This window comes from Canis lupus, chromosome 2 (assembly GCF_011100685.1).
Source record: "Canis lupus familiaris isolate Mischka breed German Shepherd chromosome 2, alternate assembly UU_Cfam_GSD_1.0, whole genome shotgun sequence".
Classification (NCBI taxonomy): Eukaryota; Metazoa; Chordata; class Mammalia; order Carnivora; family Canidae; genus Canis; species Canis lupus.
Window position 1 is genome coordinate 3,874,418 of NC_049223.1, and position 13,627 is coordinate 3,888,044.

The 13,627-nt window shown below is 38.3% G+C and overlaps 1 long non-coding RNA gene across 2 annotated transcripts in view; it reads right to left on the minus strand.

Annotated features, from left to right (window-relative positions):
• Window positions 1-13,627, minus strand: part of LOC119876044 — a 134,939-nt gene that overhangs the window by 93,646 nt on the left and 27,666 nt on the right. For both annotated transcript variants that reach the window (XR_005355158.1, XR_005355159.1), the window contains exon 3: window positions 9,734-9,865. This is a non-coding gene — a long non-coding RNA (uncharacterized LOC119876044). The remainder of the gene's footprint in view (window positions 1-9,733; window positions 9,866-13,627) is intronic.

Below are 13,627 nucleotides of genomic sequence, written 5' to 3' on the forward strand. Positions count from 1 at the left end.
TTATTTCTCCATTATAAATTCAGTCCTGAATTATGCTTTAGTAGCAAAACTGGCCCTGTGTTTTATTCGTAAAGGAAGCCCGTGAGATCCCCCTACCCTAGCTCAGTTGGAAAGAAGGACATTTCTGTGAGGCTGTTCATCCTTTGCCTAATCACATTTGCAGACACCATGCCAGCAAAATAAAGCAAAAGAGAAAATCACTTGGAGGCATATCTAATGCACAAGATAAACATATGCTACTGGAAAGATGTGTGAGATCAGAAATAAGGACAGAAAAAAAGGAAGAAAGCACAGCCCAGTTGGAACAGAGGAAAGGAGTCACACACCACTCAGCAGGGGAAATCACTGCATTTCACTGAGGCAGGTGCACTGAGCATGTTTACGTATTAAATCATTATTGAGATTTCAAGAGCCGGCATAAGACAATGCCACAGACTGATTCACATGCTGTTTATAATTCCTTAACAATGTCTGATGTTTTACAGTATGGTTTGGTCACTTGCCAATAGCATAAATTTAGCTAATGAAACCCTAGCTTCATTAAGGTGAACGATGCAAAGATGGTCTTGAACAGTTGTCACACCTTCTGGAAGGTTTCCTTGCCTCCAGTCACTAGCTTCCCTCACACACCTTTTCATGCTAGATACCACCAACTTAGCCCTTCTGATACGTCACCTCTAGCTGGGCATCTACCCCTCAAAAATGGCTGCCTCTTAAAAATTGCATTTTTTTTGCATATGTCATAAACAGATTTGGGGGGTTATCATTTCAGGCCCTCCACCAGTGGATCTCTTCCTAATATCCCAGATTTTTATTTCTCCAGTCCCCCAAAACAAACTCATATAATTTTCCTTCCATTTTGGATGCCTGAGTCTCCCCCAGTGGGGCTGCTCTTTCTGACCCTTGAGCTCCTAAAGAAGGATTCAAACACCATTAATTTGGGACATATCATTGACTGACTGCTCTCTAATATTTTGAAATCTCTTCAATTAGATAACGCATTTTTGGAAAGTAGGAGTTTACATCTTATCATGTACATCTCCCCTAATCTTGAACATGATATTATGCACATACAAGGGAATCAGCAGTTATTTAACATTTATTGATTGATAGAGGCCTTCCACACATTCCACAAGTCACATAATTTGGAAGTCCCTAGGCCAGATAGCGGCCAGATCATTTGTTTTCTCTTTGTTCTCTCACCAAGATACTTGAAGCACTATATACTTCTATCCTTGACATCAACACAGCTTCATTTCTATCCATATCTATGAATAAGTAACGCTTTCTCCTTTGGCATCTCATAATGAGAACCCCAAATAGTTCTCATTTGCTGTGCCCTATGCTAAAGAAATCAGTGCCCTTCTAGAAGGTAGATGTGTTTTAAAGAAGGTAGACTGAGTGAAATGACCTTGTCTTATCCAAATTCGCAGACAGGAAGTAAACAGGACTCATCTCAGATGAGACTAAGCTTGCAATTTTTGCTCAGTAGTAGATAAGCTCTGGAACAAATCTAATTACTTGATATCTAATCTGCCAGCTTCAAGATGTTACCCTTCATTACTTGGGAGCATCTTAAATTTACAAGACAATTTGAAATGCTGAAGTCCTAAACATCATGATTACTCATAAAATACTTTATTATAAGAAGTTTACTCCTGAGCAACTTGAACTTTTCTATTTGGGGTTTCTATTTAGGATTTCCTGATCTCTGCAGTTTCAAAGTCTAAATAGAACGTCTGCAACTTTATGGGCCTTAAGCGCCAATACTTTGAACCACGGATTCGACTGCAAGACTGTATATGTGAGAGTTTAAAATAGCATTACTTGAAAAATCATAAACACACAATTGCATTAATCATTTCTAACCTGGACTCTGTTAATGTTCAGCCTTCTCAAATGCAAAGGAAGAAGTGTTGGGAAATGTTCATCAATGTTATGTAATGGAAAGAAGGAAACATTTGGAGCTAAGGGGCCTAGATTAAAATCTTGTTCTGATGATTTTCTATCTCTATAACTTGGGATATATACTTGAACTCAGAAAGATCTATTTTCCCTTCTGTTAAATGTGAATAATAATGCCTATCTCACAGGATAGCTGGGAGACATAAATAACAGATGTGGAAATGATTAAACAGAGCACTTTGTAAACTAGAAATTATTGTCCATATGTTGGTTACCATCATCACCTTTCTTCATTTAAAAAGTCATAATGTCAATGTATGCAAGACCCTAAATTAAGTATCCTAATAGATCAGGAAAGAGTCCCATTAAAAACATTCATTTTAATTAACACACTTTATAATTCATCAGAGCACTGTTTTTAATACTCAAGGACACTGGTTTTCCATTTACTAATATAGTTCAAACATTCAAAGCACTTAGCTCCCAAGGATATTGTCTAGAAATCTTGACATGGTCACCTAAGAATAATTAAATGAATGAGCAGTCACAGGGGCAGCAAAAGGCCTCCTAAAGTTGCCAAGTAGCAGGCTTTTGATGTGTAAATTTACTCTAGGCTTTTCTGTCAGGCTCATTGATACTTAGAGAAAGATCTCTTACTTTACGCAGTAACCACTTCAAAATTAGCTCAGAAAGGTGAGAATGGTATATATTTTTTTCTTTTTTCTTTTTTAATTTTTTTTATTTATTTATTTATGTATGATAGTCACAGAGAGAGAGAGAGAGGCAGAGACACAGGCAGAGGGAGAAGCAGGCTCCATGCACCGGGAGCCCGATGTGGGATTCCATCCCGGGTCTCCAGGATCGCACCCTGGGCCAAAGGCAGGCGCTAAACCGCTGCGCCACCCAGGGATCCCCAATATATATTTTTTTCAAGAGGAGGAGAAACTCTTGTATCTTCATGGACCATGCATAGCAAGGCTAGGTAATCCAAGGATTTTTAGGGAATCTGCTTTGTAAAACTTACTTATGAAAGAAATTTCTATGAAAGAATAAAAAAATTATATCTCAAAGAAGGGAAATAAAAGAACAAAAACAATGTATTCAGTGTCTAGAAACTTTATATGCAGAAACTTAGGAACAGTTCTCTTTCCTTTGAATATTTTGATAATTTGGACTTCTTTATTTTTTAAAAAAGATTTTATTTATTCATTCATGAGAGACAGACAGAGAGAGAAAAGAGAGGCAGAGACACAGGCAGAAGAAGCAGGCTCCATGCAGGGAGCCTGATGTGAGACTCGATCTCAGGACTCCAGGATCACACCCTGGGCCGAAAGGCAGGCGCTAAACCGCTGAGCCACCCGGGGATCCCTGGACTTCTTTAATAAGCCACTATGAGTTCTTTCTAAATCACTTTTTGATAAGGAGAATAAAAAAAAAAAAAAAACCCAAAACATAGTTTCCACTCTCTCATTTGATATCAAAAGAGAAAGAAAGCAAATCAAAGACATAAGATAAAATTATAGACTATGGTTAAATATCTCCAATGCTCTGATGGGTTGTTACAAGTTATATTCATTTAATTCTACTGGATGTTATTGAACTGTTCAAATCAGAACTATGTGTTAAATTGTGTTTCGTTATATATCCACAATCACAGTTCAAGTAATAATAATTCACAGTAAGAGTTGTAATTTATCATTTATAATGAACCAGACACTGTGTTAACATACTTCCTAGTATGGAAAATTATGTGATATGCCTAAGATCACACATTCAATAAGTGGAAGATTCCAAGTCATGTTGGTAACAAGGCAAACAAGTTGTCGACATGTTACTATGCATGCAGAAAGTGCTTATCAGATATTAATTGGTCATGATTTTGATGGAATACAATGGAAGTATACTTATTTAGAAAAAGCCACACACCACATGGCTGCATTTTTATAGGCTTGAGTTAAAAACCTACCAAAATTAAGATTTTTATTGCATATAGAATATTTGATCAAATAGTTCCAGATAGTCAAACTAAACTTAGAATAGAAAAAAAAAATGTACCTAGATCTATCTTTAATGAGTAATCTCTTTTCTGACATCATTTTACTTTTGAACAGATAGATTGCATAGGGGACTGGTGTATGAGACATGGTACTAACGAAAATCTCTCCAGTATTTAATACCCAATGATTAAAAGGTGAAATAGCCTTAACCTTGAATTCCCTCACAGTTTCAGTTATACCCTGAACACCACATTTATGCTGTAATTTTATTCCATTTTTGTTTAAAGAAAGACATTCTTATGGGCAAAGCCTATTGAGCTACTGTGGTCAAATATTTATTAAAAAGAGCATATTGATTTGCAGATTATAACTGACCACATATGAACCCTTTTTTCCAGTGACATTCTTATTTAAGATATTGATTAAAGGCTTTTCATACAGAAAGCATTTTTCTTGTCAGTTCCTGGCTTTTGTAATAAGCTAATTTGATTTCCTTTTTTAACCTTTGTTTGATTAGGGGAGCAGACATTTGCATTAAAATTCAAGAGAGATGAAGTCTATCATCGATCTTGACTTCCTCATGGACCTCTTGTACTCAGCGAAAGATGATTTAGAGAATGTCAAGAGTCTTGGAACAGCCATAATGAGAGAAGAAAAAAAAATCACTTCAGACTTACAAACCAGTAAGGGCTTATTTGACAGAAAGGGCAATTGCATTTGGTGGATATGTTTTAAAGAAATCAAATTCAGGAAGTTTAATTTTGTTCTTATGCCAAGTCATTAAAAGATCTATGAGATGAACTGCCATTAATAAAGTACATGCTAGTTAAACCAAAACATTTCAAAACATCTGAAGAGGTTAAACAAAACATGTACATTGTTACTTGCCACAAAGGAAGACTAAAAGTAGATTCTAATGTTTCTTTCTAAACATGTTCCTGGTAAAATACTAACCTCAAGACAAGTTTATGATTTAATCCTCTGCTATTGTCTGAGAATTGTGGAGATAAAACCCATATCAGCCCCAGTCTCCTACTAGTGTACCCCAGGATTAATTGATTGTCTTGTACAATAAGACTCAAAGCTAATTGCAAATTATTTCAGTTACCCTGGCCTCTGGATCCTTTTCATAGGAACCAAGTATTTTGGGGCTTCAGTAGGTTGAATCCATTGCTCATTCCTGTAATTGCCCCCAAAGATCTTTATCTGGATCTTTTCTGGAAGTGGAGGCTCCTTCCATCTTCTGAGGAGTTCCACTGCACTTGAGATTTTTAATGCAAAAGCAATTGAGCAGTGACAATGAACCACTAGGATGTAGTAAATGCTCTGTGGATACACTGAAAGTATATCAGGTGGGCCCACCCATTCATTTTGCTAAGGCTGCTCAGAACATTTTCAGCTAATACAATGCAACAGTGAGCAAAATCAAAAGACAAGAGAAGGAAATAATTAATAATAATTAATGTAATTTAATGCTGTTCTCCTTTATGTTAACATAAGCAAAGATTCTAGGAGTCTAACTTTTTTTAAAACTTTTTTTTAATTTTCTTTTTATTGGAGTTCAATTTGCCAACATATAGCATAACACCCAGTGCTCATCCCATCAAGTGCCTCCCTCAGTGCCCATCACCCAGTCACCCCAACCACTTTTTTAAAAACTCAATTCAATTTGGAAGTAGAAGATACTTGATATTTGACATTAGAGGTAAATCTAGTATTTCTTTTTTTCTATGAGTAATATTATAAAATTATATATATTATATGTAATATATTTAAATTATATATTATATAAAAGACTACAGATTAACTGAAATTGTTTATATGTAAAATATTTTTAAATTAAGAATATAACACAACTAGAATACTTTCAAATTCCATGAAGTTGGGCATTTTTACAGTAAAGATGACACTATTTCATTTGATGTCTACCAAGTAATAAAGATGAAAAATATTCCATTTATAGTAACAAATTTCCAAACTGTTAGTAGTATGAAAATAGAATATCTGTAAAACATGGCAAAAGAATTTAAGAGAGGTATTTTCATGTGTCCCATATGGGCAAATCATTAACTGTTCTTTCATGTTATGAATCCAAAAGTATCCATATTATATTTCATATTGAGTTAAAATCAATATAATGTAATATAAAATTCATCCAGAGGATAATATATTTATGTATTCCTAAGGCATTTTTAGTTGAGGCTTTTACTTGGACTTTTAATTTTTTTTTTTTTTTTTTTTTGGACTTTTAATTTTTAAAGTAATGCTGCTCAGCTTCTACCTGTAATGTTCCTCCAGGCTCATGGCTGTCAACAGTCCTAGCACCTGGGAAATCCATCAGACTCATGCCACTGGAGGTTTAGAAGGCAGACACATCATTTTTTTTTAGTATTCAGTTGCCTTTCAAATTCATTGAACAGAATTTCTTATCTCATAACAAAGATTTTACTAGAGTATTTTATGTGTAATTTATCAGAATACCTGCCAAGATGTTCACTTTTTTTTCCTAAGGCAGGAGCTTTAGGGCAGACAAGCTTGAGGTTTAAAAAGCCTGATTTTGCATGCTCTTCATTTTCCCTGTGGTCTCTGAAGTCTAGTTTATTGGTAACCACCATGTTACTGCTCCTGTCTCAACTGGCTCCTCATTACTCAAAGCCAGTAATAATTGGTAAATATGACTAATATCATGTGGAAGGTCACAAAGTTCACTGCTAACCTTCATTCCAGCTCAAAACGTTTTCAAGGTTAATAGATTGATTTTGAGCTGAGATATGATGCATTTATAAAATGAAAGAAAATGAAAATTTTGGCATCACCAATATGTGGATAGTTTTAAATGATTCATTTGCTACATTTGGACTGCAGCTATGAAATTCATTTGATATATATCACATAGTTATATTTTAACCTAGCCATTAGAAAATAAATTAATGATACATTTTCACATTGGACAATTTTACACACACACACACACACACACACACACACGCAATCCAGAATGAGAATTAGGGCGCTATAATTTATTAACTATTTCAGCTGAGGAATAACCTGTATGTAAAGTAGAACCTAACCTCTTTCAAAGATGGAGACTACACTAAGATACAGTTCAGTTAAAGCTATAATTCTTGGGCAGCCCGGTGGCTCAATGGTTTAGCACCGCCTTCAGCCCAGGGTGTGGTCCTGGAGACCCAGGATCGAGTCCCATGTCGGGCTCCTTGCATGGAGCCTACTTCTCCCTCTGCCTGTATCTCTACCCCTCTCTCTCTCTGTGTGTGTGTGTGTGTCTCTCATGAATAAATAAATAAAATCTTTTTAAAAAAACTATAATTCTAAGAGGCTGGTTGTTGATTGCTTTCCTTGGTCTCCTTATTGGGACCAAAGACCAATGAAATTCTTGATTTCATCTCAGTTCTGTGTTTCTTCTACTCTGTGGGGCCCTGGCTTCAGTCTATAGAAATCTCTTGTTTTACCACCCTTGATTGGACCTGATAAGAACTCTGGGACTCCAGAGAGGTCCTTATCACTGGCCTTTCTGAACCTGCCCAGTTCTAGGCCCATTCTTACAACCAATTCCTGAGCTTGAATTTCAACTCCTGTTTCGTGAGCGTGAGGATCCCTGGCCTCTGCTTTGGGCCTGGATTTATGGTTTGGCTCAGCTTTGCCTCCAAATAGAAGACAGCTTTTGCTGCGAGTTTTCCAAATCTCTTTAGGCATTATTATTATTATTAAGAACAAGTCACCAAGGCCTGTAGCTTTTTTCTTTCAAATGTTGTTCAATTCACCATTCCTCTGAATTCCATAAGGTCTAGGTTACTAAATGCACCTTTATTTATAGATGCAGGCTCTTCCTATCTCAATTCCTAATTAGCCCAACCAAGATGAATATTATTATAGTCTTCTCTGTCCCCCACCCCCACCCCAAATTACCAGTGACCTCCCCTTTCCTTACAGAACAGCACACAAACCTCGGCTTGGCTTGGCTTGTCTCTCAAGGTTTCCCACCTGTTGTGCCACATTCCTGTTCTCACTGTTCTCAGGGAACAACAGGTGGATCTGTGATCTCCTCTTGACTCAGTTCTCCCCTTGCAGTTGCACATTTAGGATGGTCACTTAATCTATCTGAGCTTTTATTTATGAAAATAAAATCTTCCTTACAAGTTTTTATGAGGGTTAGCTTCACATTGCGTAAAATTCCTGATGTGTTCCATGGTATGTGGCAACAGCACAAAGCACTTATAAGAAGGCTTTGTTTCTGGACTACAGCTGTCACCACTTCTAGAAGACTCTTTGTCTACTCAGTTCCAACTCTGTCTTTAAGGCCATGTCAGATTCCACCTCCTTCACAAAGGCCACTGTGATTAGGCCTAATATAATCTCAAAATGCAATAGCACTTGATCACTTCCTATTTTTATCATTTCCTGGTTTTCCAGGAGTGATGCTCTTGTCTTCTGCACTAGATCATAAGTTCCAGGAGGGAAAACTGAAATTTTTCCCTCTGTCACTAATATTTTGCTGCTTATTAGTCATCCCTGCATTCGGTGTCCCCTGCCCCAAGTATTTCTGTGGACACTGAATGCAGGGAATGTGTTAACATGAATCATTAGTATTTCCCTTTTGTGGTATTCAGCCTTTGTTGAGTACAGTAATACTTGTCCAAGACAGCCTTGTCCATGTTGTCCATGCTCCCTACGTGAAGCATTCCTGCTGTCTGCACCGTCATCCACTTCATGGCTGCTCAGCACATCTGCTGCCCCTAGAAGGTTGTCATGTCCATTGATCATCAACTCATTATGCTGGGGCTCTTGGGTCCTGTTCCTTGTGCCCCCAGCATCTTATGAGAATTTTTAGGAAAACAGTCCTTATTTAGGGGGAAACATTTTCCCTGACACACAAATGTACTGGAAAGCTGCCAGGAAAAAAGCAGAGGGAAATATTCAGAATCCTCTCATCCAACCCGTAATAAGGCTTTATTACTGGGTTAAGCTGGATCCAGTTGCCTTTTTCCCAAGGCTGGTTTCCTTCTAGGAATCCTCAGTACCTCAAGAAAGTAGACTCCTAATGAGGCCCCTACCAGCTCACCAGCCAGCTCTCATTTCCAGCACTGGCACTAGCTGAGCAACAAGCTGGAATCTGCTTTATCATCTTCAACAGCACAGTGCTGGACTCACACATAAAAACCAGGTAAAGTTCAATAGACTGATGATCTTAGTCCAGTCATAATAATTTGGAGCATTAGGTTGAATCTATGCCATGGAATATTTTTTTAATTTCTATTTTGAAATTGTTTATCTTTTTTTAAGATGTATTGATTTATTTGGGAGGGATGGGGGAGGGGGGAGGGGCAGAAGAAGAGGAAGAGAGTGTCTTCAGCAGACTCCCCACTGAGCAGGAAGCCTGATATGGGGCTTGACCTCCTGACCTGAGCCCAGAGCCTAAACCAAGAGTCAGAGGCTGAACCCACTGTGCCACCCAGGTGCCACTCTTGTCTATGTTTTTATAAAAGTAAGAATAAAGGAGAATAATGTCTGTCATTTGAAACATGCAGAGGAATTTACAGCACCAGTCCAAATATCCAGGTTGAAGATGACTCAGCTTGGCAAAAGCACAAGTTCAGAGAACAACTGATTTTGCTTTATGCCCTTTAGCCAGACAACACCAATCAATATACTTCCAACCCAAGACCAAGAAAGGCATGAAAGAATCCTGCTTAGGGTACTTCTGAATCTCTAAAAGGTCCACTGGCCTGAGAATATAAAAACGGCTCCCTCCCGATTTTGATGTCATCATTAGCTGCCCCTGGTCCCTGTAAGCCTCATCCCCAGCCTGGTACCTTTCCTGGTTCTTCTTTAACTATCTGTCGCCCTCCCTGAGAGGATGAAAGCAATCCTGATAAGCAGTGATGGAACTTGCTAGAGGCCTCTCATGCAGCAGTGTCCTGGTCTGCAGGAGTCCTGCTCAGATTCTAAAAGAGAAACAAGAAAAGGTGAAGAGTCATTTGAAGAAAGTAAAAAAATTAAGCATTTTTTTAAAGGAGAGAGAAAAGTACTATGTTTCACTATGGCTGACCCTCTGGTTCTTGGTCTCCTAAATGCAATGGGTTTACTTGGTTACTTCCAGGACTTCAAATCTGCATGTAACACCCAACACAAACACATACCCCAGACAGATGCAGACATACACATGCACACAGACTTTTCCTAAATTGAAAATATTAAGACAAACCAACAAGAGATCAATTTCACTGTTGTGGCCATTTTATAGTGACGTAAATTGGGGGCAGTAACGCTACACAATTGATTTTCCAAATGATATGATATACAGATAATGGCGTGGAGAAAACCAGAAGTGACCTTGGAGATCATCTAATTTTATTTCCTCAATTTGTGCATGAAGAAACAGGTCTCAAGAAATGAAATAATTTGTTCAGAGCCAGGGATATGTTCAATAATAAAGCTGACATTAGGACCCAGATCTCTCAAAAATCTACCTTTTTTTTTTCCATTCTGTCCTCATTTGCCCAATCTTGGGGCTTACAGCTGAAGCTGTCTTCTTAACTCTGATTTTTGTACTGGAGTTTTGCAAACAGCTAGGCTGCTCAAGTCTTTTGTGGTTTCCACACATCCTATGTGTACTATATTACATGACAGCCGAAAGACTTGAAAGAAACCTAATTGATACTTTCCTTATTTCTAGTGTTTGGTACATTCATTTAAGAATTCTCTCTCTTCCCTTTCAATTTTCTCTTTTCCCCTGCCTTCCCCCCAATGTTGTGAAGGAGTCATTTCTGAGATGTGAGGGTTTAGTAACTTGAAGCTATTGTCAGAAAGCAGGTAGAAAGCAGAAAGAGGAACCCCAACACCCAGTGCTAGTCCTCGTCAATTATATACCTGTTGGTTTTTTTGCTGTTTGATTTTATAAGATCCTCCCTCTACCACTCACCTTGGGCAGAAACTTACAGAGACAATAGACCATGGAGGAAGATATTGAAGAAAAACTGTTTCCGAGGGGTGGGAGAAAATGGATGGAGCGGACAAATTACAGGGTTGCCTGTTCAGTCATGAGAACGGAAATACGTCTGTGAATCAGTGTATGAAAAGGCTATTTAATAGGATGGGAGAAGTCACTTTAACACCTGTTTCTTCTGCAATTGAATGTGCTAGTGCCAATCACTCATAGTCAGTCTGGATCGGCTCTCCAACTTTCCAAGCAGAAAATGACCTCACCTCTTATTCTTTAAGGATTGAAACAGCAGAACAAGGTCTATTTTTAACAGAACTGGGAGCAATAACCATGGCACTGACTGCTAGGAAAGTCTGTTTTAGAAGGCCTGAGGCCTTGAGGAATCAGAGCCAGGAGAGGGAGAAGAGAGATTGTGAGCTTATATAAACCCAACTACATGAAATGAAGAGTGAGTGCAGAAAATAAAAAATCTGAATAAAAGGTGAACTCATTTTACCCTGAAGATTACTAAGCCTAGAGCCATAAATGCCAACATAAAGAGGAAGAGGCTCTGCCAATGCTTTTTATTGCAATCTGTTATGGTAATGGAAAACCTTCTTTTGAACCGTAGCTGTCTGTGTTGACTTTGGTAAGGTGGAAATTCAGGCCCATTTATTGGGAAAGAAGGATTCCAAGTAAGCTTCAGCAGGATTCGGCCCAGAGCTCTGCACAGTTCCCCAAGAAAGGACATCCTTTGCAGGGACCATGCAACGAAATGTTCATATAAGCTTATTTTTTTCCTACACTTCTCCAAAACTTGAGGCTTCCTCCATACAAATTTGTGGAGATTGCATCTCATCAGAGACTCTTACTGAGCTGTTTTATTCTTTTCCATGCACCCAGACCAGCAGCATGGTAAGCAGTGCAAGGAACACAACATCATGGTTATCTTGGCCTCAGAAATGCATTACCTATACTTTTAGCTTTTGTATTTCTCCAGAGGTGAATAATGCATCTAGAACATATTTCCAAACAGCTTACAACATTTCTTAAATAAAACTCAGTGGCTTTATTGTATTCCAAACTTCTGGCTTATTCTTAACTTATGTTCACTGAGAGTTTCTCCAGTGAGACATTGAGAGACTTCGGGACTCCCAGGTGTGTATCTCACTCAGTTATTTTACAGTATAGGGGGAAAGACATATAGGTAAACAAATAAGAAAGATGCCACATAGTAAGTTATAAGAAGGTAGTATATAGGATGTTGTGGGAGTGTAAGTAAGGTGATAATGAATTTGGCCTGTGGGAGGGAGTTCAAGGAAAGTCTCATAGAAAAAAGATGTCTGACCCAGTTCTTGTGGTGGAGGGTGAGTTGTGTTTCAAACAGGAAACAACATTTGCAAAGGCCTAAACGTGTGAATATATGTGACACATTCAAAGAATAGCCAGTAGTCTGATCTGGCCAGAGTGTTAGGTGTATGTGGTAGGGAAGGTGGAGACTGGGCAGTGAGCGGTAAGAGATGAAACCAGAGAAGCAAGTTGGAGCTGAACCATGAAAAGCTGTGTACCAGATGCTAAGGACTCAGAACTTTCAGCAAAGAGCAGAGAACCCCCTTGACCTAACAGCCACATTCTTCTTCACAGTACAAAGACATCACTTGATTTTTACCTGTAGGGGGTTTCCCTTCTACAAGGCTTGGTAACGCATTCTGCAAACCCATTCACTTCCCTTAATAGAGAATTAATAATAACCTTACAGGAAGATTACATTTCCCAGCTTCCCACACAGTTACATGGAGCCATGTGATTGAGTTCTAGCCAATGAAATGCGAGCAAATGCAACAGATGCCAGTTCCAGAAACCTCTGGTGAAGGACTCTCAGACTCCAAAGATGGCAGAGTCATTGGATGGAAGGATCCAGAGTGTCAATGCTGCTGCATGGGGGCCATCCACCAAATACTTAAACTAAGACCTCAATGAGAAATAAACTTTCTATTCCATTAAAGCTACAAGGAGTTGGAGATCATCCATTCTAGTAGTCAAACTATCCTAATTCAGTGGGTGAAGAAATTCTCAGGGGAAAAGTAGCTGCTCACACATGATATATCTCAGTGTATGGATAAATACCAATGGTGCTAGCTTGCTTTTCTCCAGAAGGACTTCTGGTGCATATGTCTAGCCCCAGATTCACTCTGACTCTAATTTATTGGTGGTTCCCCCAGTCTTCCAGCCCTGATTGACCACATACATATGGAAGTGCAGAACCAGTTCCATAAAACCAAGTCAGTTCTCCCCTTGCTGTTCCCATCCTGTACACATCATTCAGGGTGTCTGTTGTGTTTCATGAGACTCTTTCCTCAAGGCCACTCTTGATTTTAATTTGGTTTAATCCATATATAAAATAAGAATTTATTTAGGGAGTATTTGGGAGCTTCAGCCTAAGTCTAAGCTCCATGCCTCTCAGGAGATAAATCTGGAATACAATTTACAGAAAATTCTTCTTCCAGGAAAATCTGAGCCGGTTCCGAAAAAATGAGAGTAAGAAAAGGGTGAAGAGTCAAGGATGAGCACACCTCAATTAGAATTCTAACATTTGCTATGATGAGCTTGTAACATGGCTTTAATCACTGTTTTCTGACCTGTTATTTAAAAAGAGTTTTTGAATCCAAAGACTTGGGGTAATTTGTCCTAAAAAATGTCTTTGAATGTAACACTCAGAAATTTGAACTCATTTCACTATCTGGTACCTTAAGTTTTTATATTCTCCGATTCTGGGTAAAAGTAT